General features: G+C 45.4%; 1 long non-coding RNA gene across 5 annotated transcripts; it reads left to right on the plus strand.

Moving 5' to 3' along the window:
• Positions 1–1979: 1979 nt before the first annotated feature.
• On the plus strand, positions 1980–23912 carry LOC102553115 (uncharacterized). 5 transcript variants are annotated; one of them, XR_005495503.2, is made up of 4 exons: positions 1980–2183; positions 5640–5805; positions 20011–20057; positions 23616–23912. It is a non-coding gene; the product is annotated as an uncharacterized LOC102553115 (long non-coding RNA). The 5 variants fall into 5 exon arrangements; XR_010059001.1 differs by having other exon boundaries at positions 5655–5805; positions 20011–22736; XR_005495501.2 differs by having other exon boundaries at positions 5655–5805.
• The last annotated feature ends 1334 nt before the right edge of the window (positions 23913–25246 follow it).

Raw genomic sequence — 25246 nt, forward strand, 5'->3', positions numbered from 1 at the left:
CTTTAGTTTAAGATAAATAGGAGGCCCTTGGGGGATTAGGAAAACCAGTTCCGCGAAGGTAGTTTGAGGGACCTCTGGCCTGAAGTTGGTGTGAGTCTGAAGCAACCCTATTTACATTTTTTTTTCTGGTTAATATTGTGTTTATCGTTGAGAAAAAGAGCCGCTGTGCCCACTTCCTATGGGACTTTCCCTCCTGTTTACTTAAAGCAATCAATGTGTTGTGTTTTCAAGTGATTCTTTTTTTTTTTTTTTTTTCTTTTTTCCTTTTCGGAGCTGGGGACCGAACTCAGGGCCTTGCGCTTGCTAGGCAAGCGCTCTCTCACTGAGCTAAATCCCCAACCCGAGTGATTCTTTTTTTTTTTTTTTTTTTTTTTTTTTTTGGTTCTTTTTTTCGGAGCTGGGGACCGAACCCAGGGCCTTGCGCTTCCTAGGTAAGCGCTCTACCACTGAGCTAAGTCCCCAGCCCCAACCCGAGTGATTCTTAAGAAGAACCGTGAAGGTTTCTGTCTTGAGAAAGTTAAAGCTACTGGCATGAAGTGTAAAGTAGGCTGCTGCCTTTCTTCTTTGGGATGTAAGAGAATTTGCATCGCTAACGTTCTTGGCTGTGTTTTCCATGCACATGGGCAGAGCTGGAGGTAGCAGACAGCCACGATCCTTTTTGCCCCAAAATGCTCACATTTGGCAAGTGGTAATGACACGGTCCGTCATTTTAAAACAATTGCCAAAGAGCAAAGGACACAAGCAGGGAGCATATGAGAGTCTCAGCCATCCTTCCCTGCTCTGTCTATGGCATCCACAACATAGTACGCTGCCAGCCAAAATAATCCAAATTCCCATGTCCCAAGGGAGCCATGCTTCGGGGCAGCAGCGTTGACAGAGTCAGTAGGCTCAGAGCCATTAGCTTTGGGAAGACTTTGATGTCACTTTAGCTGGTTTCTTCCTCTAGTCCAATAGAATGAATGTGGCGTTGTATTTATCCAACGTAAGAGATGTGCACACCCATAGCATAAACAAGAGTCTCTGCACAAGTCCCAGCTATCAACAAGTCCCGAGTTTCCTGGAGTGCCTTCCAAGCCAAGAATGTTTTGCTTCTCAAGCTTCCACCTGGAGAGCTAAAATAACAATCTTGTTAATGAGAGCACAATAGGACTAACTGTGCTGTTTTGCAGTGTTTCCACAAGGCGTACCTTTTAATTGCCTGGTGCTGGCAACTTAACAGACTGTAATGAATACATTGTTCCTCTTTTTTTTTTTCCCCCTTGCACTCAGCCCCTGAGTTTCTATGTACAGAGTGGAGAAAAACCCTTGTAAGATGCTGAGAAAGCACTTAGAAAAAAAGGAGTTCATTTTGACCCAGGAGGTCATCATAGTTTATGCTCAGATGAGAGGGGAAAGAGGGAGGGAGGGAAAGAGGGGGAGGGGGAGAGAATCTATAGGAATATAGATTAGTTCCCATCATCTGGGAGATGACATTAGTTGTGTTTGAAGCTTTTTTTTTTATGAATTGAAAGAATGAGACTAGTTCGAAAACCTAAATTAATTTAATCTGTTGGCTTTTGTTTGATGCAGCAGCTGTAAAGACACACCCTAATTTGAAAATCTTCAGCTTCAAGGGTCTGAGCTTAAAAGAGAAGGATGCTGGCTGAGGTGCCTTGCTTGGGTGAGGAAGGGAATCGGTTTTCAATTTCCCGTTGTGGAAGTCTGGCATGACCCAAAAATGCTTTGACTCAGCCGAGGTAGATACTCACACTTGCCCATCTCTCCTTTCATTAAATGAGAGCTTGCCAGGCGAAGCAAGCATGAAGGAGAGAAAGGAAATTATTATCCTGATTTCTTTCTTCAGTCACACGTTTTCATTAGGGGGGAGAGACACCCCTCAGGGTGAGGATGAAAGCAGCTGAAAGGTTCCCATTGGTCATGCTCCATTAATGGTGACTGACGCCCAGCTGACCACGCCATCAGTGCTTCCGTAAAGCTCGGGAGTTCCGTAGCGGGAGCCCTTCCTGTTTATGGTTAGACTCAGGCCCTCCTTTGGTGCTAATGATGTGCCAGTCAGTACCCACAGATGCATGTTCCAGAACCTTCATCAACTGCTCTGTCTCAGAAAAGGCAGGATAGATGGACAGAATCTTTACAAGAACACCATCTGACTGTGCGCACAGCTCGGTAGGATCCTTAAAGAGGTAAGTGGGTTAACTTGGTCTGTCTCCAAGTTAATCAAGAGATCAGGGAGGCTTGCCACAGGCTGATGAATGAGGAACAGTCTAGCGCTGGGTTCAAAGAGAAAAAAGTGAGGTTAGCCACTGTGGTACTTTATTCAGGGGATCAGGTAACACAATTTACTCTGACTTGATGTGGAAGAAAAATAGGTTGGACAACATCAAAAAAAGGAACTATTTGAAATTAAGAAGAGGCAGCCAGAGTGGATCCCAGCACCCAGGAGGCAGAAACAGGCAGATTTCTGAGTTTGAGGCCAGCATGGTCTATAGATCAAGTTCCAGTACAGCCAGGGCTACATAGAGAAAACTCTTAAAAAACTGAAAAAAGAAAGAAAGAAAGAAAGAAAGAAAGAAAGAAAGAAAGAAAGAAAGAAAGAAAGAAAGAGGAAAAAAGAAGAAAGACAGACAGACAGACACAGAAGTTGTCCACAGACTGTCTCACCACCCAAGGCAGCTGGCAAAAGAGCTTCAGGAGTCCACTTGCCTTTGGCCCCCCCGGGCTGAGGTCTCAGACAATGCTTCACTTTTTACATAGGTTCTGGAAATCTAAACTCAGGGCCTCCTGCTTCCCCAGCAGGCATTTTACCCGAGACATCTCCCCAGCCCCTAAATATTGACTTTAAAAATCAAAACAAACAAACAAAAAAAAACCCTACCACAGCCTTATGTATTTGAAAAGAAGTGATAGTTTACTGAAATTGAAACAAATATGTGACATTTATTTTCACAGATCCATCCTTCCCTTTCTGAAACAGACATTCGCTTTCTGTTCAGACCAAATGGTACGAACCTCATAGGCAGACACTTCTATTCCCCACGACGTGACTGATTCAGGCAGATCCATTGGCACAAATACCTCCCTCGAGAAGTGTTTGATGGGCAGTTTCATAATTCCTTTTTTCCTTAATTTTAAAATGTACATTTAAGTGTGCACCCGCTTGTGTGTGTGTGTGTGTGTGTGTGTGTGTGTGTGTATCAGAGGACTTGTGAGAGTCAATTTTCTCCTTCCACTGTGTGAATTCTGGGGATTGAATTCAGTCATCAGTTTTGGCAGTAAGCACCCTTACCACTGAGCCTTCTTGCCAGCCCCATGATCCTTTACTTCAAATATCAAATGTTTCTATGCAGAGAGGGGAAGTGAGTAAAACCAGGAATATCGAAAGGATAGAGAATCTAAAAAGTTCAGAGTCTCAAATATTAAAAACAAACAAACAAAAGCCACCCTGGAAGTGAGGTTTTGCGTTGGCATGCTCAGGGCAGCCCCTCCCCCCTCCTATCTTCCGCTGTGCTCCCTGATCAAGCACAGAGTCAGCACCATGTCTTCCCCATCACCCCATATAGAACTGAGATCCTTCCAGGGACAATGGAAGCTGGGTCTCATCCTCATGGCCACTGTGACAATTTACCTTCTGTGTCTCTATTGTGCTTGATCAAACGATCCTCCAAACATGATTGAACAACGACAGTGGGTTCAAACCAGAAATCTCTCCAAAATCAGCCATGGGCCTGTGCTGGTACCTAGTCACAACCGCCACCTCCACCCACGCTTAGAGCCTAGCTCCAGTCAGTCAGTTACCGGGGCTTGCACCAGCTCCAGTGCGGTCAGCTATTGGTGTTAAGACCCTGAGCCCTCAGGTATGTCCGCCTCTCACTGTGGGCTGCTTTCCCATCTCGGGGAAGGCTCCCGAGTTCCTTCCCATCCTGGCAGCAGGGCACGAGGCACCATTAGAAAGGCTTTCTCGTACTGGCTTTGGCTTTCTCAACCTGAGAAACCTTCGTTTGTTGCCAAGGAGCAAAGTTTCCAGTGTTCCCAACCCAGAACAACCAGTGCTCAGATTCAGAAAGTAACTTCTGATACTGAGTTGGAAGAATCGAGTCCCCTGGATTTTTGCATGGGTGCTTTGAGCCTAGAATAATAATTATAAGTAACGGGTTTCCTTAAGTCACATGGAAAGGGAAGTTAGTCACCTGAGCAACAGAGAACTCCAAGGAAAACACTAGGGAGCCAGGTCTGATTTTCATTCAAATCACAGAATCGCTGGAAAGCCTCTCTTTCCTCTCTGTAAAATGGGGCCCATAAATCCCACCTCAAAGCTATTGTGGAAACAGGATTATGTAAAAACAGTTAAGAACTTCCCTTCTCAGCCCTGCCAGGCACTTACAGTGTTCCCCTTGCTACTTTATCAATACCCCGCCCTCCTCAACTCTTCCTAGGGAATTCATTTTGAGATGGTGTCTGTAAGAAAATTACCTCAGACAGACCAGGATCAATGGAAAATAAAGCAGTTCTTCTCTGAAGAACACCAGATAATCATCATCATCATCATCATCTTCTTCTTCTTCTTCTTCTTCTTCTTCTTCTTCTTCTTCTTCTTCTTCTTCTTCTTCTTCTTCTTTTTCTTCTTCTTCTTCTTCTTCTTCTTTTTCTTCTTCTTCTTCTTCTTTCTCTTCTTTTCTTCTTTTTCTTTTCTTTTCCCTCTTCTTTCTCCTCCTCCCCCTCTTCCTCCTCCTCCCTCTCCCCTACCTCCTCCTCCTCCTCCTCTTCCTCTTTCTCTTCTTTTCCTTCTCCTCCTCCTTCTCTTCTTTCTCCTCCTCCTCTTCCTCTGCACCTTCTGCATCTTCTGTTTCCTTAATGTATGTGAGTGTTTTGCCTGTTTGTAAGTCTGCACCAGGTGAATGCCTGCTGCCGGTGGAGGTCAGAAGAGGGCAACCAATCCCCTGGGACTGGAGTTACTGACAGTGTGAGCTATCTATTGGCTGCTTAGAATCAAAACCAGGTCCTCTGGAAAAGCAACCGGTGTTATTAACCTCGGAGCCACCTCCAGCCTCCTAGCACTGGATTTTAGTAGAACTCTCACTATGCACAGTGAAATATTCCTCATTAATTAATACTTCTCCATTAACGTATATCAAATATATATGTAACTTATTTTCCTCTGTGTGTATTGACATGTTAAGAACATCACACTGTAATTCTTTGAGATCTACTGTGGAGATTTTCCTACTGAATGCTGAGGAAAAATAGAGGTGAACGCTGGAAAGAGCCATCCTAACCAATTTTGAACCCACTGTCAAAATAGTAGTCCTGATACTAGAGTGTCCACTGCGAGTGATAGAATCCCAGCTGGGACTAAGACTCGGGCTCAATAACAATCTAGTAGCTTGCAAACCTCACAGAGCATCAGGGAAATTCACCTGGGGATGGATGAATGGATGGATGGGTGGATAGATAGATAGATAGAGATAGATAATCCCCATTCAGAAAAGAAAGAATAGCCCCTACCTGGTCTGCCACAGGCCACTATACACCCAAATGGCAAGTTCATTAGCACAATCATTAATAATAATTAGGGAAAAATAGATACAAACAGAAAGGATCAAGTCATCTGCTATGGTTTGAAAAGGCTTGGTCCCCACCAGGTGCTATTTTGGAAGGTTCTAGGCCCTTGAGAAGAAAGCAGATTACTGGGAGCAGGTCCCTCCAAAGCTGCCTCTCTGCTGTTTGTCGGCCCTGGGATGAAGAAGCTCATCTGCCCCAACTGCCCTCCCTGGTGTTCTTTCCGTTCCAGTGCATGGGGTCATGCAGGTAAGCATAACTCAAAATGCTAGGGTCCTGGACAAGTCAACAGTCCCCAAAGTGACCCTGGGCCCCATGTCTCCTGACAGGGACAGGGACAACGGGACTGTGAGTTTTTGAACAGAGTTTTAGCATAATGGTGTAGGTCGGACCGTTCCCACACAGCTGGAGCAGGGCCAGAACATGGAGTGTCACCAAGTTGTCGGCCCAGAGGCCTTTTACGTGACTTATGGCAGAAACTAGACTGAGGTATGGGGAAGCAGCTAGTCCAGTTGCCCCACCCACGACTGTCTGGATACCTCTGGGTTTCAGGCGTGCCATTACGGGGTTTCTCGGGACAGGTGCTTGTTTAAATTGTTCCCAGCAATGACTTGTTTAGATTGTATAAAGGGCCAGAATCAAAGCTATTTCCAGCTTCTGGCCAAGGACAAGAATTAGAACTGTTTCATCTGGGGATCCCTATACTAAAACTACCTGTTCCCATCACAGGGTTCCACTACCCTCTTCAGAACACATTGAGATTCTGCAAGAGCCCATATCTTAATGAGAGCACCATCCCTCAACACCAGTGTGGCCCGGAGCCCAGACCTCTGAGTGAACCGTACAGCAATGCTTACACTCTTCTTTTTTCTTTTTTTTCTTTTTTTTTTTTTTAACTAGAATGCCAAAGCACCTTTCCTGAGATGCGTCCCTTTGTTTCATTAGGGAGTGGCCAGTGTTTCTGACAACGTTTCCCAAATGGTTAGCCACTAACGGGACAAAGAACCCTAGAAAGCCGTTCAGTGAGCCTGTCTCTTATCAGTCACAGATATTTGATCTAGGTAATGGTATCTCTGTGTTACTTTGTCAAATAAAGCTATGCACCCTTTTAGCCATAGTCCTCACACTATTTGTCTATGGGCCCTTTGATGTCTTAATTATATCTGATTTGTCTGGCCGTAGTGCATCGGCTGGCATCCAGGGTCTTGCCTCCCGGTTCTAAAAGTACCCAGAGCTTTGCAAACACCAAGAAAAGGGTCCCAGGAAAAGCCCATCCACAGATAGCTCCCCAGGGCATCATCAGGACAAAGAAACCTGATCTTCCTCTGTGCTGACCACCCCCCACCTCTTTGCCTTGAAAGCCTAACTCCTTCTTACTTTAATTAAGTTTCTGACATTCTGGTGAAGGCTTTGAGCTCAAGCAGTCTTGCAGAAAAAAAAAAAAAAAAAAAAAAAAAAAAAAAAACCCAGAACCCTACAGTGACAGCAGTAAGCCCCAAACCATGGTCATGCACAGAATCCCCCACCTTCTTCCCTGACTGTGTGATCATAGACTATTTAAATGTCAGCGATCTTAAATCTTAAATTCCAGAATCAGAGACCCAAACCTTTACCTAAGTAAAGACCTATCTGTCCCCATGCCCACCCTAGCCCGCCCCCATCTCTCAATCCCCTTTTGTTGTTTTTCTTTTGGTTTGGTTTTAGAACATGTATGTTTGTGTGTGTGTTAGAAATGGAAACTAGAGTTTCATGTATGTTAAATACACACGCTCTTCCACAGAGCTTTTGCAATCCCAGGCTCGATACCACAGAATGGATGTGGAAATTAGAGGACATATTGGAAAAGTCAGTCTCCCTCCACCACGTAGGTTCCAGGGATAGAACTTGAGCTGTCAGGCTTAGCAGCAGTTCTCACCCATCCCCACTGAGCCATCACATTAGCCCAACCTCAGCCTGACTTAGCTTTGCTTATCTATATCAGCCCAGAACCAGTCTTCCGGCTGGGAATGGAGCTCCCTGGTGAAAAGCTTACTTGCCTAACATGTACAAGACCATGGAGTAGAACCCCAACATCGCAAGAGAAACAGCAAATGGGTCATCCATTAGCTTCTCAAACTGATGCGGCTGCTCTGGTTTTTTAAACATGATCTTCTAAGGTCTCTATGACATCTCTGGGACAGCCTCAGGAATAACCACTCAGTACGTGGGGTCCTGAACCCCACGACACGAATGGCTTCTGAAACTGGACCACTCTATACCTTATCCCTACACAGAACAAGAAAGAACTTGAACTTAAGGGAAGAAACCGCTCTTTAAGACATAAGGATTTTCACTGATGGATTAGGGGTGTGCTCACCTCCTCACTGAAGGACGAGGCTCCCATTTCAGGCTCTCATTCACCGAGCTGGAGGCACTGATCGAAAGCCCTCAGGACACTTTCATTCCCAGGTCAACAAAGCTCCTCATTTCTGGTATAACCCATGAGGAAAGCCTCAAGTCAGCTAAAGTGCTTCAGCTCTTGTGTCTGACCCACAGTAATCTCTTACATTTATAAAAATCACCCTGGTTTAGGCAGCCCCTCGTGGACACTTCTTCAGGAGGCCTTTGAGACAGATGAACTGCTGGGAGGAAGACCTGGTTCTGATAAACCAGCCTACCGCCATCTTTGACTTGAAAGTTACCTCACGTTAAAGACAAAGCAGGTCTACTCCTCTTTGGGATTGAAACTCTGTTTCTCAAGGATTGTGCTGTGCCCCACCTGTTACCTTAAGTACAAATGGTCCTGTACTGCCTGCCCCAGGAAACAGCAACCATGTCTCCATTTCAAAAGTTGTTATAACCATCATGCAACCCTACCTTGTTTCAAAAGGTTATTAAGCCTACCTTGCTCTGACGACCTTGCTGTGACTATCACGTGATCACCTTGCACTCATGCCTTCCTTTCAGGAGGTGGTTATGACTAATTTTTTAATGCTTTATTTCTGCTCCTATACCCTGCCTACTTTGTCCACCAAATTCCCCATTCAGAAACCTCCTACCCCTGAGCTATAAAAACTGTGAGTCCAAAGCTGACCTCTTGAACCCTGCCTTAGGGGGAGACAACCCGTGTACACAGATAAAAAGCTTGCTTTAATGAATCGCCTGCCTTAATTCATTGGGCCATGATGATTTGGGTCGGTGGTCTTTCTCTTCGCATCTTTGGATGAACAGTTCCCCCAGCCCTTCCAGCGCAGACGGCTGAGCGGCAGCTTGTGGAAGAACACTTTCTACTAAATGCCACCCCAACAGACGCGCATGAAATTCAAAGCCACCCTCAAGTACTTGCGCGCTATGCCACGAGTGTTCTCGAGGATGGGTGTATAGCTGACTTCTACCGGCACCGTGAGGGCTCCACGGAGAGGAAGCAAAAGTCTCAGCCCCGTCAGTTCTCACAGACAGACGCACGTGACTCTGCCAGCTCACAAAGGAGCTGTAGAGCTGGGGCTTCTAGCGCTACAAGATGCTGCTTAGTTAGGGAAGGCCGCTGTGAGGAAGCGACAGTCAAGCTGAGCTGTAAAGAACCACAGCTATCAGGCAGAGAACGAAACAAATGTTGGTAGAGGCTGCTTAAAGCCAGCACAGAGCATATGGGGGTAGGGATGCTGAAGGGACGGAGTAAGAAGAGGTAAAGAATTAAATGGCATGGTTTGGTTTGTGGGGTTTTTTTTGGGGGGGGTGCTCTGGCTCTACAGCCCAGCTTGGCCTTGAACTTAGGACCCTCCCACATTAGCCTCACAAATGCAGGGTTTCCATGTGTGTTCAGCCAGGTTCAGTTTAATTTGCTATTGAAGCAGGTGACAGGCAAAGCTTGCCAATATGGGAGAGGTGAAGGGGGAGGGAAGTGGGGCCTCTAGGCTCGGAAAACAAGTACAGCTGTCTGGAGTGAATATGGTATTTGGCTGAATGCATTAAACTGTCCTCACTGAAAGAGCTCGAAAGGGCTCTCTCTGACCTCCTCATGGCCTCCTGCCCCCCCACCCCACCCCCGCGCCTTCTTCTCCCTCAAAGCAAATCAGAATTCCTCAGGTCAAGTCCTGTCAGGTCACAGAAAATAAACTCCACCCCCAAAGGCAGGGGCAAAACCCAAAATATTTCTTTGGCTCTGTGTAGGAGCTGATTCCCTGAGTTGTTCTGTCTGGAAATAGGTCATAATAGGGAAAGGATTTCAGCTATCCCTGTTTTCATTCTTTTGCATGTGTTCCTGGTCCAGTTGTCTGCCCCGGGACACAAGGGCTTGGATACTTGAGCGGGTGCCCCAGGCTCTCAGAGCTACAGCTGTAGCTATAAGAGTCTCATTCCAGGGCTGGAGAGGTGGCTCAGTGGTTAAAAGCACTGACTGCTCTTCCTGAGTTCAAATCCCAGCCACCACATGGTGGCTTACAACCATCTGTAATGGGATCTGATGCCCTCTTCTGGTGTGTCTGAAGATAGTGACAGTGCACCCACATACATACATAAATAAATAAAATCTTTTTAAAAAAGTCTCATTCCCAAAAGGGTCTCAACTAATTATGGGATCAAAGGTGCTACCCCAAAAGGCCCAAAGAAGCCAGAATAGACAGCCTTGCAAGTGTTCCCATTCAGCCTGTCAGCCTGCCACCACTGGTCAGCTCCCTCTCATCCAATCACCTTCTACACGGCTGTCCACTCTTCACGGAATTTAAGCACGGGCAGTTGTGTAGGGTCTGGGCTCTTCGTGTCTAGAGCTCGAGTGTGTATAAAACTGTATTTCACACATGTTCTTTGCTTTTGTCTTTTGTTGTATACGAGTCAGCCATGACCCTAGTGATAGATGAGGCAAGAATATCACACCTCTTCCAGCACTAGAGGAAGATTCCAGAAATAAGAATGTAACGATGGCTCAGACATAGAGACTGAGGAAGAGGGAGCCGTCAAGATATCACTTTTTAAGGAATATTGTGTATCTGAATGATGTTTACTTAAAAGTATGTGTCACACAGGTATCTGTTACCATGACCAATCCTCCCAGCAGCAAGATGGCCCGTGTGCCATCACAAAATTCCCACAATCAAATCTGTGAACTGCTTGCATCACTTTTTTAAGGTGTGTGCACATGTATACATGTGTGCATGTGTGTGCATGTATTTCATATGGCCATGTGTGTACATGTGTGTTCGTGTGTGCACACATGTTCATATGTGCATGTGTGTATGAGTACATCTGTGCATGTGTTCATGCATGCACACATGTATATGTGTATATGCAAATATGTATGCACGTGTGTCCACGCACATGTGTGAGTACACACATGTGGGTGTATACATGTGTGAGTGCATGCATGTGTATATGTACATGTGTAAGTTCATGTATGTGGGTATGTATATGTGTGAGTGCATGCATATCTGGTGTACATGTGTGCATTCATGTGTGTACATGTGTGAGTGCATGCATGTGGGTGTGTAAATGTGAGTGCATGCATGTGAGTATCAGAAAACAACTTTCCAGGAGTCAGTTCTTCCCTTGCACTGTGTTTTGAGGCAGTCACTCTGTCTGTCACCGTGTACTTGAACTCCCAGATGATTCTCCAGTGTGTGTGCCTTCTGGAGGTTGAACTCTGGTCATCAGGCTTGTGTGGCAAGAAACTTTATCCCATGAGCTAGCTATCTCTCTACCCTCTGATCAGTTTTGACAGTCTGCCTTACACAGGAAACCCTCCAAGGTCTTAAATTTTATATCCGATTTGTCTTTACTGCTCTAACTGCTTAACTAACTAGCCCATGTGGTGTAAGGGCTGCGATCCGTTACTACAGACAGAACTAGGTAAGAACAGAGATGCTGTGGCTTAGAAACAGAGGTGCTGTGTGTCGACGTTATATTGAATTGCAGAGGAAAAGTGAAGCCATCACTCAGACAAGCTCAGCAGCAGTGGGGATGAAGCAGTGCTAATGGAGACATCGAGTCACGTTAGCCCCAACCCCAACATGGCTTGATCGGGTTGGTTTGGTTTGCAGTACCGTGGATCTAAGCCAGGGCCTCATTCATCCTTGGCAAGGACTCAGCCACTGAGATACACACCCTGTTCTATCAGAAACGTTTTTATAGTTTAAAGGCTTTAAAGGTAACTTCTCCGTGTATAGTGCACACACATGCCATCTCAACACTCAGGAGAGCAAATTCAAGGGCAACCCGAGCTCCATAAATAAGTATAAACTAGGAAGAAGGAAAGAAGAGAGACAGGGGAGGGAGAGAGGGAGGGAGGGAGGGAAAAAGGAAGAATTTAAAATCTGAAAGCAGAAAATGACTCAGTTGCATACAGAATAAAAATTCAAGTTCTGATACCATAAATTAATGTCTTTTGTTTACTTCAGTCAACAAATGCTTATTAAATTAATTACCTCAAAAAGTTTCTAAATGTGAGTACTGACTTCCACACTAGAGAAAAACAAGCGGATAATAATAATAGTAGATATTTTTAGAATTGTGGCCTAGGTTCATTTAGATGAAGTGCTTAAATTAAAGCTGGACCTGGCACCCGGCTGCCTCTTCAATACAGTTTTAGGCCTTTTCCTTCCAGTTAACTGTAATTTAGCCAGATTTAGCCTGCCTTTCCTTTCCTCGGAGTCACCTTGCATGTATTTTCTTCCACAGAAATACCGTGTCTGCCTCTGTCCGCTTTAGTTAGCTGTCACATGTCTGGGCAGAAACAGCAGAGTGGATCCAGGAGCCAGAGTTGACCACTCCGTGTGTGTGGAGGGCTGGGGAGGAATGCAGTGTAGTAGGGGTAGAGGCTATGTTTGCCTAAAATCACTATGTCCCAACAGGAACAGGAAAGCCTAGTGCAGAGGGAACTCTCTTTTCCTCAGTATAAACCTGACCTTCATAAGACTATTTCGTTCTATTTTGGTCTTAGAGTTAAAGAAAAAAAGCTATGAATTCGTTCAGGATATTTAAATAAAATGTACCACAAGTTACTTATAAGCATGAAAGACAACCTGAAAGTGATGATTCTTGCCTGTGATCCCTCTGTGTGAAAGTTGAGAAAGGAGGGTTATGACTTTTAAGCAGTCTGGGTTGCACAGTGAGACTTTCTCGGGGAGGAAATAAAATTAGAAAGAAAGAAAAAGAAAGAAAGAAAGAAAGAAAGAAAGAAAGAAAGAAAGAGAGAGAGAGAGGAAAGAAGGAAGGGAAGGGGAGGGGAGGGAAGGGAAGGGAAGGGAAGGGAAGGGAAGGGAAGGGAAGGGAAGGGAAGGGAAGGGAAGGGAAGGGAAGGGGAGGGAAGGGAAGGAAAGGGAATTCAGGAAGAAAGAAAGAGGTACCTCTGAGATGGCTCCAAGTGGGTAAAGACACTGCCAAGCCTGACAGCCTGAATTTGATTCTTGGGACATACACAGTAGAAGGTGTGATGGTTTGAATAGGTATGGCCAACATAGACTACTGTGTTTGCATGTTTGGCCTATAAGAAATGGCACCATTAAGTCTTTTGGAGTAGGTGTGGCCTTGTTGGAGGAAGTGTGTCATTGTGGAGGTGGGATATATGCTCAAGCTATGCCTAGTGTAGCACACAGTCTCTGCTGCCTGCAGATCAAGATGTAGAACTCTCACTCCTTTCCCAGCACCACACCTGCCTGCAAGCTGCCATGCTTCCCGCCATGATGAGAATGGACTGAACCTCTGAAACTGTGAGCCACACCAATTATATAGTTTCCTTTTAAGAGTCACCTTTGTCATGGTGTCTCTTCATAGCAATAAAACTCTAAGACAGAAGTAGAGAACTGATTCCCACAAAAATTTTTTGATCTACACATATGATAGATAGGTAGGTAGGTAGATAGGTAGGTAGGTAGGTAGATAGATAGATGGATAGATAGATAGGTAGCTTAGAGAGAAGGAGAAGAAGAAATGGAAGAAAAGGGAAAGAAAAAATGCTTGAAAAAAAATCAGTCATCTGCAGAAAGTTTGATAATTGGGAAATAAGATAAGGACTAAGGGTTGATCAATCACCTCCCTTAGAATAACAAGCAGATGATACTTTTTCAAAATATAAAGAAGACAACTTCTTTATACAGCAAGACAGACATTTTTATAATGAGAATATCGCAGATGTCCAGATTTTCATCCTACGATTACTCTGAAGTCCTAACCATCTCTGGCCAGCTGGGTAATGTTTTTAACAAATAACTACTGTGTGGAATCTCCATTTCTCTTTCTGCTACATGGCAATAATAAGACCCACCTGATAAGTCTAAATGAGACCGCCATTTTCAAGCTCATAGTGACAAGTTCACACAAAATGTCTTCCTCATCTACGTTCTACACTCATCCTTTCAGGCAGGCTAGTGGCCATTAGTAAATTTTATTCAAAAATATATTTATTCATAAAAATATACACAAGAACCATTGTCGGGACTAGAGAGATAGCTCAGTCAGTCAAGTGCCTTGCTGTGCATGCATGAAGACCTGAGTTTGGATTCCTAGTGTTAGCATAAATGTGGTCAGTGTAAACATAGTCAGCATAAATGTCCCTTGGTCCCAAGGGAGAGCTGTTGAACAACCAGCCACCTTAGAGTCCTTGAGGACAGAAGCATTCACAATCTTCATGACAGGCCTTCTCTCTGGCCCTTCCTTCTAGGACATTTCCCCTTGGGTGAGACCTTTCCCCTGTTCTCCGAGTCTGTTCCTTTCTCACTGCTGTGGAAACCTCAGGCCTGGGGGAACCATTTTCCCACTGAACTCAGCCCTCAAGTTCACCACATGATGACCTTGTGATCTGGCCTGGCTGTCATTTCTGGCTACCACCTTTATCCGGAATGGCCAAGGCCCTAGCTCCTACTCTCACCCAGAAGGGAATATCTTCACTGCCATGCCTCTCAGTCTAATTCGAAAGCTAAATTTGCACCCCCCATCCACAGACCAAACTCTACATGGCCACTTAAAGGCACTTGCTGCCAACCACTTAGCCCACCATCCAGTCCATAGTGTGCACAGCAGGCTGCACTGGACAGAGTTGCTAGGAAACAGAGAGAACGCTGCTTCAGGCACTCTCCCCCTGTCCCACCCAGCTCGCTGCTGACAGTTGAAGTGGAAACTTAAGGGTTCTTTGGAAAGTCAGTTGAATGGCGTTTTGCTGGGGCAAACACGTTAAAGAATGTTTTGTTAAAGTGGACACAGGTGAAAGGCTAAGGCAGACTCCTGAAGGAACATTTTGCTGAAGCAGACACAGGAGAGAGAATGTTCTGCTAAAGCAAGCACATGAAAGGACACGTGATGAAAGAGTCTTTGCTAAAGACTCAAATGCCTTGGTCGTGTCTTACATTGAGCAGTTGACCTGCATTTGTCGGGATGCCATAGAGAGAAATGCACCAAAAAATTTCTGGTGCTGTGCTGTAGTTTGTTGCTGCTTCTGTGGACTTGGGCTGATTGGGTGCACGTGCTGAGGCAAGACGTGTGCTGAGGCAAGGCACGTGGAGGACCGGTGATGCTTGGAGGTCTTAATTAGAACTCCACAGAGCGACTGAGACAGAGCTTGGCTTGCTGGTACACCAAGGTGCGTAATGCTTGTGGGTCTCCAGTCTTCACTGATCTTTGTTTCCCTGAGAGAGGCACAGCTGAGAACTTCTCCTGGTGCTCCTGTTGGTCCCTCCTGTTGATCTGAGCCAAGGCTGAGGCCTGGCTGTCTAGCTTATACCCTGCCAGGTTGTGTCACCACTGTTGCTAACCTGACTCTACCGAACTGGACTGCTGGTTTATCCGTGAAGTGCCTACTGACCTGTGAACTGAACTGCTGATTTCCACACAAAAGAGAGGAGTTATTCCTCTTTCTAAACAGGTCCACTTCCCCCGAATCCTTTCTTTTCCACTACCTCTGGTGGGTGGTGGGCTACAAGGAAGGTTAGAGTGTTTAAGAACCATAACTAAGATTTTGAAAAAATTAAAGTTATAGATATTCTCTTCTGCTGAGCCGTTGCCTGAGTTTCCATGCTCCCGTGGCCACTACTTGCTGGCCAGGCGCACCATGCCCCTCACACTGTGCCACTTAGATTTGTTTATATGCTTGTCTCTGTCCCATTTCTGCCATTCTGTTCTAAGATACTTAGCCACTTCTGCCATTACATTCTAAGATAAAACAAACAAACACATGGCTTTCCTCCAGGCAGAACTGTAGCTTCAGTGCCATCTTTGTTGTAGGCAGATAAGGTTTTCCTATACTATCGCTTCAGCGCCATCTTAGCTAAGGGTAATCCCAGGGCCATCCGCCATCTTTGTTATGGGCAGTCCCCGACTTTGCAGCCCTTAGGAGAGCGACCTGACTTAAAGTCTCCAAAGATACTTTCCAATTAAGACAAGGTTTTCGTTCTCTCCTGCCTTGGTAAATAATGGTTTTTAATATTAACTTGAAGATTTTTTTAAACCGTAAAAAGTTAAAGATCGCTGCCTTAAATATTTGCTTGGCCTTCTTTACTGTCATTAAGTCAGTGTGCTCGTTTTATTTGATAGATACATCTATGACAAATAATTAAACTAACACAGATTGTCTAACTCACATATGCTTAATAAATAATGACCCTCAATCGTCTGAAATCTGTTAAATTGTAATGTTAAATGTTTAAGCTTATTATACGGAGACTCCCAAAGTCTAACAGTGATCCCCCAAAGTCTCCAATAAGATATGGGCACAGGGACAAGACAGCCTGGATTGTGGTATAATAACCACTGAGACACACTGCTCCATTGCCTTGCCTAAAGCCAGGGCTCGGCCTACACTGTGGACAAGCAGCGGATACCCAGAGAGTTAAATGTCTCATATTGCCTAAGTCAAGGTGAGTCATTTCTCATGCCATACATTCTCCACGGGGAAAAAGCTTTTTTGTCTTCTAGGCCCGACAGCAAGACTGACTGCCCAAGTTGGGATGGAGACCACAGGGACCTGGAAACTGGTTAGGTAGTGGACTGTAGACCAACCTCTGTCATTTTAATTAATGACATCTATGTTGTGTGTAATTTTAAAAACACGCTTGCTCTTTGCCCGGTGCCACAGCTTGCACTGTACTCCGAAATCAACCACTGCCAACAGCCGTCCCACCCAGCCCCCACGGCTTGCCTAGCCAAGTCGCTCCAGTTTCACTCAGCTACACCAAATCGCCAGTTCTGACGGTTCTCCCATGAATGCAGGGAGTTGTGATCGCTTATACACCGACCAACCACCTGGCGGCTAGCTCCGCCAATCCTCTAACAACCGTCCGGGCTGTGCTCTTTCTCTTGCCCCCCGAGTCGCTTTGGATGGAAAACACCAGATAGCCTTAATATTTTAAAACCAGCCAGATAACACAACAGTTGGCCGCAGAATCTATAGCTCTAAATTCATCAGATATCCTATGTTAGAATTCCACCATTCAGTCATCCCAGACCTTACATAGTTCGTGTTCCTCCCTCCAAAGCCTGGCCGCAAAGCCCCTCTCTCCATCTCTTTCTCTTCTCTTCCTCCTGGGACCCAGAAATCCCACCTTTTTTTTTTTTTCACCCAGCGATTGGCTTCTACCATATTTATTGACATAATCAAGGAACGATTAGGGAACCAGATTTTAGTATCAGCTCCTCCCCCTTCACATCTAGATTATAAATTATTCTCCCCAGATTTCTGACTACATTGACAGCTAGAAAACAGACCTAGTCCCTTACCCCAAGGTAATCCACCACCATATTAGTTCATTAGTCAATTCGTTAACTGGCTAAGACTGCCAGGTCTCTTTATCAAGGCTTGCCTTACTCACAGACGTCACACTAAATGCTTCACAAGTTCAGATGTAACATTTCACAGAAGTAATCTTCTGTTAATTTATTATTTCCTCCCCCTGTTATGCCATTGTCCTAACAATCAATATAGCTCTTGTAAATTAGCCTAACCCTAATAAAAACATCCCAGTATACAGTCCAACTTGTATATTCACAAGTTCTATTTGTAAGTTTCCTTTCATTGTCTTTTAACTGTAGACTTAAGGTTTCTCATGCTAAATCTATGTATATCATATTCACAAGGTCAAGGTTTTGAGCCTTGTGAATTTATCTCTTTTATAAACTTATAAGCTCCAGGAAACCCACTCAGATCTACCTCTTGTGGACCAAACAGACTCCATCTGGATTAGTACACCTGCCCATCAGTAACCTGACTTTCTGCCTGTCACCTATTTCCCAGATTCCTCTCCTGCTCCCTGGGAGTGGAACTCCCCTCATCCCAACCACCAAGGCCTAAGGGGTTCAAATGTACATAAACCTAAGAAAAAGAATTTTCCTCCCAAACATACTCAACTTTATTCTGTACCTATAGTGTGTGTGTCTGTGTGTGTGTGTGTGTGTGTGTGTGTATGTATGTATGTATGTATGTATGTATGTATGTATGTATGTGTTTCAGCATCTTGCCAACTCAAGTCCAGGCATTTACTCAAAATCTACATCCAGGACCGCTCCAGAGAAGCAACTTACAGATGCTCCAACTTGCTCTCACAGACAGATGCTTCTACTTGACATGCTTCTTCTACCTTCAGATAGTTCTACAGACCCTGGACAGCAAGAAAACAGCCAACTCTCCCAGCATCCTCGTCCCCTTTCTCTTGGGTTTCCCAGAGACACGTTGCCCCAACATCAGCCAGGAGTAGCTAAAGACAAAGATGACCCTATTCCTGCTGAACCACCACCTCTTTCTAGTTTTTCATTAACGCAAAATGGAGGGATGTTAGCATCCCTTCTAGGTCCACCCACAGTTACCTGGCAACAGTCAGGTATGCCTGACTCACTATACAAGGAGCTGTTCGCCCTCTCCTCATTCTCTTCCTCTCTTACTCTTTATGCCCCTTCTCTCTCTGACCACTTTCTCCCTCTCTCCCCTTCCCCCACCCTCTCTCCATGTGTTCTTGGCCAGTGTCGTCTCCTCCTCCTCCTCCCCCTCCTCCTCCTCCTCTCTCTCTGTCTGTCTCTCTCTCTCTGTCTCTCTGTCTCTCTCTCTCTCCCTCCCTATCCCCTCCCTTCCCAAATCCTCTCCCCATGCCCTAAATAAACTCTATTCCATACCATATGTATCATATGGCTGGTATCTTAGGGGGAAGGGTGCCTCAGCATGGGTCCACAGAGGCACCCCCTTTCTTTTCACCTCACCATGCTATCCCTGTATCAAACATATCCTTGGCTCTTTCTTCTTTTTATAAAACAAACACCCAGGATACACGAAACAAAATCCAGGCATAGTTGTGCACACATGTAACCCTAGTACAGGGAAGCAGAGACAGAGAGAGCACCCGAGCTTACTGAACAGCTCGTCTGGCCAATAGGTAAGCACAGGATTAAGTAGCAAAGAGCTTAGGTGGAGAACAACTGAGAAAAACAAAGAACACCAGTTTCTACTTTCTGAATATATTGCGCTCACATGCCAACCATTTGGTGGAAAACAAAAGACTATATGAAATCAACCTGCAAATTATAAATTTGAAAATAAAGTTGTATTTGTTTCAGGAAAATCATTGTAAGCAGAATGAACAACTTAAAGTAAGAAAATGCTCACGGTGGCCAAGTCATGTCCTGTTTACCCGCAGGGTCAATAAAAACAACAGCTCAGCTAGCAACTTGACTGACACACATGGGAGACTGCCAAAGGAAAGGGTGCTTAAGTGCTAAATCCAGGTTTAAAAAGGACTCATTAACGAAAACTAGAGCACAAAGATCACACCGCATGCTTTGAGTGATAGGAAATTGAGGACACTTTATAGCTTGTCCTCTTAAAAAGGTTTTGTTACACTTCTCTTTGTTTGTTTGTTTGTTTGTTTGTTTGTATTTTTATTTGGGGTCATGCCATGCATGTGAAGTCAGAGGTTGGGTTTCAACATCCACTACATGGGTCCTGGGACCTCCACACCCCCTACCCCAGCTACCTGACCAGCCTTTGTCTTTCATTCCAATAGCAAGTGAATGAGATGTACATTCCTAAAAAATGATTATCAATGCATCACGCTGTTTCCAAGATGACCTGAATGAAACAAAGCCTTAACCTAGGCAGCCGAGGTCTCCAAAGCCTGGGAGGGTTCACAGAGCCACTTTCTCAAAATTACAAGAAGCAAAGATTTGACGTCAGTGACATTGTTCACGCCCAGTTCACTCCCTTAGGCCAAACAGCCCTCAGAACTCCTGCCTAGACCGAAAAGCACTCGATAGAGCCTTGACATTTTGTTAAAAAGAAAAGAAAAGTGGAATTCTGCCTCGGAGCTCCAGCCCAAGCTGTGCCCTGTGACTGTGCTCTGTACTTTTGGCGTTACAAAGACTGATGCTCTGACAAAACTCTCTCCTCGACCAAGATTGAGTCAGACTAGACCACCTTTGTGTTGCCCAATTTTATCCAAAAACCCCACTAAGCTGGTTTATTGAGTCCCTGCCTTCAATATCTGATCAAATCCATCATCTTCTACCCTGCAGGTGATGTATGACTGCTCTGATGTCTTGGAGAGAATCCTACCAAGCAGGTATAGCCTGAATTCTCCCTTCCCACAATGCTTCCTCCTAGTTATTTTTCATCCACCGGTCCCCACCTTGTTCCTGGGCTTAAATTCGCTGACGATCACTGAATTCCTATTCCCTCCCAGCTTTATAGAGACACCTCTTCTCCCCTGCAACACTTCCACCAAAATTCTGCTTTACCCCTTCAATATCTGTCCATCCCTGGTTCCTTTTTTCTACTTTATTCTTTAAATTTATAATGTGTGAAGTGTGTGTATGTATAGATGCATACATGGGGGCATGTGTGTATGCCGGTGACAGATATACACATATATGTAAAGGCCTGAGTTGACATGAGGATGTCTTCCTCCATTACTCTCCACTTTATTTACCGAGGCAGGGTCTCTCACTGAGCTCAGAGCTTCCTGATTTGACCAGTCTGGCCAGCTTCCTCTGTGTCTAGCTCCCAGTGCTAAGATTCCAGGTGGCCACCATACCTGCCTGGGTTCTCCACAAGCACTAGGGATCTGTGGTGGTTTGGAGGATTAGAAGCCGTGGGCTCCTTGGCTTGCACATTAGGCTGTAACTCTCAGCTATTGCTCCGGCACCCCTGTACGACCATGCTCCCCACCATGATAGTAATGAACTGACCCTCTGAAACCGTAAACAAGTCCCCACTTAAACACTTTTCTTCTGTAAGAGTTTCCTTGAGGCTGGAAATGGTTCAGTGGTTGGGAGTACCAACTACTCCTCTAGAGGACCCAGGTTCAATTCCCAGCACCCACGTGGTAGCTCACAACTGTAACTCCAGTTCCTGGGGACCCATGACACCAGGCATGCACATGTGCACATAATCATGTATGCAGGCAAAATATCCACACCCATACATACTCATACCCATACATACTCACACCCATAAATACTCACACTCATACATACTCACACCCATGCATACCCACACATACTCACACCCACGCATACTCACACCCATGTATACCCATGCATACTCACACCCATGCGTGCTCACACCCATGTGTGCTCACACCCATACATACTCATACTCATACATACTCACACCCATAAATACTCACACTCATACATACTCACACCCATGCATACCCATGCATACTCACACCCATGAATACTCACACTCATGCATACTCACATTCATGCATAACTCACACACACATACTCACACCGATACATACACCCATGCATACTCACACCCATGCGTGCTCACACCTATACATGCTCACACCCATGCATGCTCACACCCATGCATGCTCGCACCCATGCATACCCACACCCATACGTCCTCACACCCATACGTGCTCACACCCATGCATATTCACACCCATGCATACTCACACCCACACATACTCACACCCATGCATGCTCACACCCATGCATGCTCACACCCATACATGCTCACACCCATGCATATTCACACCCATACATACTCACATCCATGCATACTCACACCCATGCATACTCACACCCATAAATGAAATAAATAAACCCAAGGGGGGTGTCTCTTCAGAGCAACGGAACAATAGTTAAGGATCTGAACTCCAGTCTTCGTAGTTGTAGAGCAAAGTATGCACACTTAAACACTCCAGTTCTGATTTCTTTAGCAATCCCCAGCCCACTTCTCTCCCACTCTTCAGTCTTGGCTCCTAGTTTTACTAACTGTTCATACAAAGCCCTCTCAGAAAAAGAAAATCTATCAGCAGTAAAAATAAATGAATGGCGGCCTGTGTTGTGGCCTTAGGAATATTATAGGAGTCTTTGCCTTATTTGGATCATTTAATTCTTCGTCTTCACTTGTTTATTCTTCTTATGGTTACCCAGGCTGGCCTTGAATTCACAATCTTCCCACCCCCAAAGCCCCTTTCCAAATAACTAGTTTTAAAGGCAAGTACATGGCTAACTTTTCTACTGGTGTCCATCTAAGAGGCCTTGTTTGATTTCCTTGGTCCACTTTGATGGCCTCTGACTTCAATTTTGTCCTGATTCTAGTCTCTGAAGAAGCAACACTGTCTACTTGGGTTGTCCCCTTCAGGCCATTGGAGTCTAAAGAGTCCGTTATCACAGGCCCACATGCCAGGATCTCAGAACTCACCTTAATCTAGGTCCCCATGCCATTTCTTGCAGCCACCCATCTACACACCTGATCCGACTAACTCCAGGCTTTCCCTCACAGCCTCTGCTAGCAGTTTGTAACCCGAATCCTCATTGTGTCAATGAACTCCAGGCCTTCATACTTGCCCTTCGATAGTTACCTCCCTGACCAATCCTAAGACACCATCTGAACCCTGACTTCAGTGCTTCATCCCTTAGCCTCCACAGCCATTGCCTACCCACACCGCAAGATAAAGCCCACACGCTATTGTGGATCTCAACGTATCTGACAGTCTTCTGAATTCATTTTTCCTCCTCTAAAAATTGCATTTTTCCCCACCATAAACAATCAAGATGTAGATTCCCTATTGAGTCCTACGGAAGTCTGGATAGATCTAGATTGTCTAGACATAGACGTTCTAGATAAAACAAGAGGCTGTTCTGTGTTCTTTAAGACCCATACAAATGTTGGATGTTGTTTTTAGTTCTGTAAGCCACCAACCTTTCTTTCTTGCAGGGCCTTCCTACCGGAAGTGGCCCAACTGAACTCCCCTATGGGCGTGGTCTGCCTCCAAGGAGTCAAGGTCCGGGCAGCCAATCAAGTAATGGGAACAAGGTTCATGGTAGAGATGAGAATGCTGCCAGCATTAAGTCTAACTGAAGACACTTCTGCTGTTTTCTTTCAAATATCTTCCAAAGGGGAATATCTTAGAAAGCCCTGAGAGCATTCAGAAAACAAAGATGTGAAAGGGAATGGGGAATAGGACTCATGAGGAATGAGGGGAACAAAGATTCTCAGTCTGAGGAAAAGAAAGGCTAGAGGCCATTTAACACTGGCCTGAAAGGTTTAAAGGCTATTCTGCTAGGAGACAGAGACCGACTGTTCCGAGAGTCTCCTGTGAGGACAGAATACGAAGGGATGAGCATCCGTGAGTGACTTAGGCAAGCAAATGACCTCTGCCAACGAGGATAGCAGACTTCAGAGGCATTGTCAAGGGAGAGTCGGGCTCTCCTCTAAGGTTCTTCCAAGTCCAAAGCAGGTCAGGGGTGGTGGCCTCAGCAGGCAGAAAGGGAAGACTAGACATGGCCTCAACACGTCGGCAGCTGTGGCCATGACTCTGCCTCGCTGATGGCCAGCACTCGCCTGCCTTCGCAGTAGGCCGGCCTCATAATAGCTTTTCCAACTCCAGCACTTTGTGAATTGAGCCAGGCAAGAAGTAAAAAGGAAGGCATGTAAGGAATGAAAAAAGGGGGGTGAAATTGATTGATTTTTCCATGAGAGAGGCTGGATGGAGCTGCAAATAACTCAGCTGAGGTCCTTGGTAACTGTCAATTTCTAAAGTAAGAATCCATGGAAATTAGCTTCCTCATACATCACTAATTGGGCCTTCTCTCTCTCCCCTTGGTTCTCTGGTTTCCTGGCCTCCGTTGGGGTCCTTTGTACATTCCCTTTACACCTTCAGCACTCGCCTGGTTCGGATTCCTGAACAACAAAAGCCAAAGACAGATTCTTGATGCCGGAGCCAACACTTCACAAATTCCAGGCCCAGATCTTGGCATAGCGCTGTTCCCGGTTAAACCCAGCACTGAATCTTCCAAGCCGAAGGACCCATCATCCAGAATGCTTGGGACCAGAAGCACTTCTGCTTTGGACTGGTTTTCTTCAGAGTTTGGAATATTTGCACAGAAATAATGAGCTATCTTGGGGATGAAGCTTAAGTCTAAATAAGAAATTAAATACAAAATTACTCTATACTTCATATGCCTCACAGAGCCTCAAGGTCATGCGTGTCTATGCAGATACACATGTAGTTTGTGTACAAAATAGTCATGTGGTGTAGAATTTTCTGCTTGTGTCTCGAAACTCAAAAAGTTTCAGATTTTGGAGTACTTTGAACTTTTTGTTTTCTTTTTATTTTCTTTCTTTTTTTTTTTTCTTTTTTGTTTTTTTTGGAGCTGGGGACCAAACCCAGGGCCTTGCGCTTGCTAGGCAAGCGCTCTACCACTGAGCCAAATCCCTAACCCCAACTTTTTATTTTCTTATTATGAATGTTTAACCTGTACCTTTAAAGATTTATTTATTAGGTACACAGTATCCTGCCTGCATGTAGGTCTGCAGGCCAGAAGGGGACACCAGACCCCATTACAGATGCTTGTGAGCCACCATGTGGTTGCTGAAATGATTTGAACTCAGGACCTCTGGAAGAGCAGAAGGTGCTCTTTACCGCTGAGCCATCTCTTCAGTCCTAATCTGTACTTTCTAAAAAAAAAAAAAAAAAGATTTAATTCCTTAAGAACGTTGGGTGTCTCGCCCACCAAACAGTAAAATGTGGTTTACAGCTGGGTGTGGTAGCGCTGAGCTGTAATACACACACACACACACACACACACACACACACACACACACACACACACACACCACCCCCACACTGGAGGGGCTATGGCAGCAAGATCTGGATACTGTAAATAGGCTGCTCATCTTACCAATTAGTCCACGCTAAAACGCTCTTGAGTTCTAATGCATTAATGACGCTCTGACCCTCAGGGAAGGCTGATCCCCTCCCCGTGATTTTACACCAGTCCCTTCACGGGGGAGAAATGGGTCCTTTGGCACCAGCCCCGAAAGAGAAAGACATGTGAGCTCCCACCAGCCGCCTGGATTCTTGAGTTTATGCCACAGCCAGCAAGAGCAGCAGGAGTCACTCATGAGCTCCACACAGCCTCTGAGGACAGACTCTGCAGCCTGCCCCTGGAACTCCCACAGCCATACCCAAATACGCTGAACACAGATGCAGCAGGATGTCTGGAGCAAGATGGCGGCTCCCGGGCGGCAGAGAACCCTGCCATCACTAAGAAGATCTTACGGAGGTGAAGGACACGGGAAAGCAAATGGCTAGAGGTGGTTCTGGCTTCAAATACTGGCGGTTTCTGTGGCAGAAAAGACCAGTGGGGGGGGAGGGGGCTGTGGGGGGCGGATAGGGGGACGACACAACTCCATTGTATCTTGCTGGCCCGATGAGATGAGAATCTTTGAGAGTCTGGCCCCCTGTGGGAGAAACTACTCACTGGCTGACTGACTTCTGTTCACAATCTT

Source organism: Rattus norvegicus, chromosome 17 (genome assembly GCF_036323735.1).
Source record: "Rattus norvegicus strain BN/NHsdMcwi chromosome 17, GRCr8, whole genome shotgun sequence".
NCBI lineage: Eukaryota > Metazoa > Chordata > Mammalia > Rodentia > Muridae > Rattus > Rattus norvegicus.